The sequence below is a fragment of the Pseudomyrmex gracilis genome, unplaced genomic scaffold (assembly GCF_002006095.1).
Source record: "Pseudomyrmex gracilis isolate BER0280 unplaced genomic scaffold, ASM200609v1 scaffold_489, whole genome shotgun sequence".
In the NCBI taxonomy this organism is placed as follows: domain Eukaryota; kingdom Metazoa; phylum Arthropoda; class Insecta; order Hymenoptera; family Formicidae; genus Pseudomyrmex; species Pseudomyrmex gracilis.
In genome coordinates, this window is record NW_018021073.1 from 19,465 (window position 1) to 26,797 (window position 7,333).

Here is a 7,333-nt window from a genome sequence, read left to right on the forward strand (position 1 = left end):
ACCATTTTCTTGTTCAAATCACCAATTACATATTTTAAATACATTTTGTAATTCGCAGTGATTCAAGTGTTTTTCACATCGTAGACAGTTTGATGTGCAGTCATTTTTTTAAAAGACACAATATTGTCATAATCTGCATCCAATGTTTCCATAATTAATCCATGTCGTACGCCAGTATCAAGAATATCACCTAACCAGTCACATTTCTCGAGACCTTTAACATAGACGAGATGAGACGCGTCGTCATTATCTTCTACAGTGCCACAAATAATTGTAATCAAACTTCTTGCTCTGCGGTATGCAACATTTCCATCTTCCCAACGCAGCCCGTAATGATGTGTCATCAGCCATAAAGTTGCTGCTGATCTATCTGATCTTGTAAATAAGCTCCATAAAAAAAGGCTTTCGAAAATGTAATGTGAAAGAACAGCCCCAATAGCCAAATGATAGCAGAATGCACGCAAGTTTAATCAGCATTTTGCAGCAGATTCCACTCAGCTGTGTCATTATAGTGAGTGAATTAGATAGGCACGATATGTAAAAAAAAACAATACAGGCAAAAATATAAAAATAAATAAAAAATGAAATGACAAAATAGTCACGTTATGCTTCAAATCTGCTACATTTTTTTGAGCAAGTTCTACTTGATTGATGTAATAATATTTGCATCACGGCATGACACATTTATATTCTTTTTTTTTCTGTTTTTTTTGTCGACACTAGTTGAAATAACAGATTATGTTTGAATGCTGGCTACATTGTACTGGCATAATGTGTTATAGCAAACTTTGCACATGCTTCAGTCTTGGTTATCTGGGAGTATCTTATTGCAGTACTTCTTTGTAAACAATAAATCTTTCTCCGGCGATAAATCCTTGCAAGTCCACAAACGTCGGCACAATCATGATGATGTAATTGTGTGACCGACAAAAGACAAATGCTATTTATTGTAACATGCTTTGGCTTTTAAACAATTTTCAGATTATGGAAGGGAGAAGTGCTGATGTTGCAATTTATGTAATTTGCGCACTACGTTGGTTAATTTGCGCACTACGTTGGTTAACGGGTTGTATTCAATAACACGATCGTGCCAGATGAGATAATAGACTGTAGTATTTGCCGGTATATTTTCTTTGCAATCGAATTTAACTCTCAAGTGGTACACTAGTGCGATTCGCACCACAAAAATTTTCAAACTGCTACCATTTACGCAGAAACAGTTTCCGCGGCTTATCTTTACTACGTTAAATATGTCTGATTTCTCGAGCGTCAGATACAAACATGTAGAGCTTTAGTCGCTTTCAGTTGCCGGAATTAGGACGTTCCAAAGTTTGTTTTGGTGCGAATCAGCACCTGTGTATCAACAGTGTGTGCTTCAAATCGGTGTCTTTTTTCCGCGTTCAAGACGCTATTTTTATTAAAAGTAAGTATTCTTTGTATACTAATTGTAAAAGTAAGAATTCTTTATCTATTAACTGTCATTTATTAATTATTTATAAACGCTAGGTTAGGTTTACGAAAACGTGACTTTTGACATAAATTATATAACAAAAATTGAATAAAATGAAAAGTAGCATATTACAAAAAATAGAATAGAAGAAAAAATTAAAAAGTACAAAATGTTTATCATAAAAAAAGAACCAATACAAATTTTTATGTATTTTTATAGAATGACTGAAACAGGGCAACAGCGCTATAATTTGCGTAGCGTTAGAGGTGTTGTAGAGTTGCTTGAAGAAAGCAATTCTGATTTTGATTCTAACGATTATTCAGATTTGGATAACGAAGAAATTGTTGTTTCCGATATAGAAAAAACTGAAGAAGAGTCAGATAAGGAGCATTCTGTAGATAATAGCGACGTAAATGATAGAGATTTTGATGCAAAGACATGACAAAAAAAACGGCTTAATGAAAGTGCTGAGAGACAACATGCTGAGAGACAAAAGGTCGTCCTCGGAAGAAAGTGCCGACAAGACAATGTTTTATGAATTAATCTAAAATTAAACCTAACAGGCACGGTCGGTGTTCTAGTAAATCTTAGACACACACGGCATCTCTGAAAAATAAAGCGTGCAATGTTACAACTCCTTTATAAGAGTTTCAGATATTGTTTGATGATGCTATATTAGAAAAAATTGTGACGTACACTAACAAACAAATAGTTCGTGAAGTTGAACGCTTAAGATCGGAAAATTTCTTATCTCAATCCTTCTATAGGCCTGTCGATAAAATTGAATTAAATGCATTTTGTAGCATATGTTATTATACCGCGCTTTACAAAGAAAATAAATTGACAATGTCAAATGGTGAGGATTGTCCTCAGGTTCAATTAGATAAAATCGTATGTGTGTATTAACTGGGCTAGTATGAACCAATGTTGCAGGATGTTGTGCAGTACAAAACAATGTTGGAGTTAAAGTTAAACGTTTCGACTATTTATTTAGTCATCATCTTTAGTAGCAAAACTGTAATACAATTATTTTATTTTACATAGTTGTTGATTACTTTTGATAACACGTTATTACGCACAAATAAATATAATAAAAAAAAATATAATAAAAACCGCACCTATGTACACTTCTAAATTACAAAGATTAAATGTGTGTGTCTTCCCTTACAAAAAAGAACTACTGCCGATTACATATAAATAAAGTCAGTAATATAAATATTACTGACAATCACATAAGAATATTATTAGATATTACAGGAATCACTGAGAATATTACTGGCAATTACACAGAATGCCAGTAATTTTTTCGTACCACTGCCGCAATATATTACTGCTAGTAGTTCTTTTTCGTAAGGGTTGTTTGAATGTTTAGTACAAACTGAGAGTCAAAACATATTAAACGGTTGTCAGATAAACATGGTAGGTCAATACATGAAATTTGAGAGTCAAAGAATTTTCTCAATAATCGGTAAGGAAGATTTGTCAAGTAAGTCTGTGTCTGTCATGATATTTAAAGTGTTTTCTTTCATTTTTATATATAGCATTTCTGACGTAGTGCGCTTATAATAATTTGTTTCTTTATCTAAAACTTGTACTGAATACCAGTTAAAATTATGTCCAGTGGTCAAACAATGTTCAGATATTACTGATGTTTTAGACTTCTTTTTAAAATAAATTGAATTTTAGTGACATGTCGTCGGAGATGTTTGGTCATGGAATTTATCTCGCAACATTTTCCGAAAAAAGATTTGAATTTTTAACTTGTATAATTTGCTTTGATGATAAAGATACTAGAGCGCAGCGCAACCGTATGGTCAAATTGGCACCAATTAGAGAAATATATACATATACACCCGAGTAGAAATTGGATCCGGCAAACCTAACGTACTATATGGCCCTGATCAAGGAGCATTCCGGTATGTCCTATTTAGGAATTCCTGATGCTGGCCTGATCAGAGAAAACTCAGGCATACCCTAGTAAGATATGCCCGACTTACGCCTGCTCAGGGAACGCGCAGGCACGTCCTACTAAGGAACGCCTGACTTGTGCCCTACTAAAGAATGCCTGAATTTCGCCCTATTAAGGAAAGCCCGACTTGCGCCTGTTCAGGGAACGCGCAGGCACGCCCTACTAAGAAACGCCTGACTTGTGCCCTACTAAGGAATACCTGAATTTCGCCCTATTAAGGAAAGTCCGACTTGCACCTGATCAGGGAACGCGCAGATACGCCCTACTAAGAAACACCTGACTTGTGTCTTACTAAGGAATGCCTGAATTTCACCTAGTATAGAAAGCTCGATTTGTGCCTGAGCAGGGAACGCGCACGTAAGCCCTACTAAGGAATGCCGGATTTGCGCCAGATCAGGTTAGATTAAGGCATATCTTATGTGCTTATGATTTATTTTTTTGTATTATTCTTTTTTTGTAAGATTAAATTAATTAATAAATTGTCTTATTAATTACACGCTTTTTTTCTTTGAGTAATACAGTTACAAATATGTTACATGCAAAGATAAAAATATTTAATTAAAACATAACCAAAAAACTTGCCAAGTAATACAATTCGAGTCAAAATGCGCTCGATGTTGTGTAGAATAAATATATATACAAATACATATTTATATATTTTTTTAGAAGTATAAATTTTCTACACTTGATTGTTTGAATTAAAATTTCAATTTGTAAATTACTTATTGCATCACAAAAATATCCATTTTCCCTTCCCAACTAATTTAGAAATTAAATTGCGAAAAAAAACTCGGTGGCCGAATTGGAAAGGCGATCGCATGAAAAGCGAGAGAACCCAGGTTCGATTCCTGGCCGAGATGTTTTTTTGCAATATTTCTAAATTAGTTGGGAAGGAAAAATGGATATTCTCATATATGTGATGCAAGCAAGTATATAGCATTCTATATACATTTATGAATTAAAACTTCAATTCAATATATCAAGTGTAAAAATTTACACTTCTAAAAAAAATATAAAAATATATATTAATATATACAGAGANTCCGATAATTGATAACACCTCTCGTAGGCAGATAGAAGGAGTAAAACTGAGTCAAAAAGTCCTGAATCATTTTTTTCTATTACATATAATAATGGAATAATTATTGAGTAAATCAGGCTAATCAGCGCCGATCTTTAGCCAGGCGCACCTAGTGTGCGTGAGCGCTCCGCGTAAAGGTCGGCGCTGATTGGCCTGATTTATTCCGCTAAAAACAAAAACGTTTGTTCTCGGACGAAACGAGCAAAACATTTTCAGTCGAGTTTGACTTTCTTCTTGAGAAGATATATATAAGGTTATAAAACCTTATATATATATATAAGGTTTTATACCTTCACCTAAAATTTTCTCACAAATCTAGTGGTATCATTCAAATTTAAAAATGAAAACATTATTTTGCAATTAAAAATGCATAGTAAATAAATTATCGTTTTGAAAAAATCTCTTTTTCCAAAAAAAAAGCTGCCATTTTTTGTAATTTGATAAAATNGAGTAAAACTCAATGAATCTTTTAGTTAATATAATGTATTTTAATGAAAAATTATTGCTATTGCAGAAATAGAAAACGAAATATTTTTTTATGTAGCCCGTAATTGGGATATTTTCTGTTCATCTAACCTTAATTGTTAACCCTTAAATNGTACACTGCAATTTTCGTGGTGCAAATTCGCACCACGGAAAAAATGAGATTATGTATACAAATGGTTTATTTTTTACAATATAAAAAAGAAAGATATTATAATATACTTAATCTACAAAACGCGGCGCGCGCGCTCGCATTGAGTACATAGTGCTGAGCGATGATTATCGCACATTATGCGCGAGCAATTCGGACATTTCATACGTGTACGTCCACCCGCATCAGAATCGCAAAAACTACATCTCGCTCTTGTGTTTTTTTTTTTATCACTGATAACGTAGATTGGACCGGAATTTCAATACGCAAAACTGTGCCAATTAATTTTTTGATTGATGTACGCAGTGTTCGTTGTTCTATACAACGACACAAATATGGTTTTATTAGACTAAAAGCTAAATTACTTAAAAAATTTGAGCGTGTAAATTTAGCATTGCTAACTATAAAGTTNTATAAAATACAAACGTTTATATCGGCTTGGTCGAGCATATTGTAAAAGAATCTTAATAGCCGTCTACATGGGCGTTGTGCAGTAGAAAAATGATGACATTTTGTATCAAACTCATCAGTAGCACCTTTGTGGACATTGCAAACATAATAATTTCAGGTTTTGTAGTTGTTGCATTTATAGCAGACGTATGATGGACAGATGACAATAAAAGGACAATNTTATTTTGAATTCGGAATATATAAAACGAGCATTAAATCTGTTGTAAAAACAAATCGTGATGAGCCTACTGGGCTTTTTGTTTTTAGTGTTGACGGAATTTTGCGTTTGTTCTTACGTATGGTTCTGACAGCTCTTAGTTGGTATGTATTTTTTTTAATTTTAAAAAGTGGCACCGACGTGAACCACTTATCTATAGTGATAGTTCTCCAAGTACCAGAAATTGACATCATTTTAACTAATTTTTTCACAAAATATGTTGGAACAAAATCATTTTGTGTTGGTGTTACTTTTCCTACATATGGAATTGCAGCAAGCATATAGAATGTTTCTGCATTATTGAGCATGAAAATTTTTAAGCCGTATTTGTCTGGCTTATTTTTCATATATACTCTAAACTTACATCTCCCGCGAAAAGAGACTAACATCTCATCTATTGTGCAATTATTGGAGGGCTCGTAATTGTTAATATTATTTTGTGAAAACATGCCCGAGTAGAAATTTGTATAGGGCCTTCATTAGATCCACATATGGCTTGCCCTACTTCCAAATCAGGCACGGATCCGGTGCTCTAACCAGGCCCTAATGCGGAATGTAACGCTACGTATCAAATGGCCCTGATCAGGCTACCGGATTCGATCCTGATCAGGCTGCCAGATTAGGCCCTGATCAGGCTGCCAGATTAGGCCCTGATCAGGCTGCCAGATTAGGCCCTGATCAGGCTGCCAGATTAGGCTCCAATCAGGCAACCAGGCATATGGTAGACCTGATTATCTGATTACAATAATCTGAAATTCTCAATAATCAGTAAAGATTCCCGAATTTCAAATCGGATGTCCTTATCACTGTATTCGAAGTACTAATAAATGCATATTTTTAAATTTATAAAAGAGATTTATTTTGAAAAATTGATGTTTTGAGAAAACTATAAACAATATATTGATATAACTCGTCGAAAATTGGTAATTCAAGAAAACGGTTTTATACCTTATACATATATAAGGTTTTATACTTTCACTAATAAAGTAATTTATTAGTGAAAGTTATGNAAAGCAGAAAAAGAAAACAAGAACTGACACGGCGAAGAGTAGAGAAACATCGTAAAGTTCGCCGCCAAATTGATAATNAAAAATCTCTTGATATTGCAGGTATGCAATAAAAATGTAATTTTATTCTATTTAAATTTATTTAAAATCGCGTAAATAAAAATCAAAATTACAATTTTTCTATTCATATTCTTTATATATATATATATATGTATATATATAGATACTTTTATACCAAACAACAATTTTGTTGAATAAATATTGTACTGTTACGTTAAAATAAATAAAATTATTTGACAAGAACAATACAAATGTTTGAAATAATGTATTTCAGCGAAATATTTTATTTGGTTTAATTAAGCAAACAATCCGAATGTTTGGTTTAAAAATTAGGTTGTTTGGACTATTCTAATTAAATTAATTTGTTTAAGTTAAATAAAATATTTAACCTACACTATTATATTTAAAAAATGTTGTTTTATTTAATAAATACTTTCAAACAAAGTATTTTGTTATTCTGTCACC

The 7,333-nt window shown here is 32.8% G+C and overlaps 1 non-coding gene across 1 annotated transcript; it reads left to right on the forward strand.

Moving 5' to 3' along the window:
* The first annotated feature begins 4,206 nt into the window (after window positions 1-4,206).
* On the forward strand, window positions 4,207-4,279 carry Trnaf-gaa. Its single transcript has one exon. It is a non-coding gene; the product is annotated as a tRNA-Phe (tRNA).
* The last annotated feature ends 3,054 nt before the right edge of the window (window positions 4,280-7,333 follow it).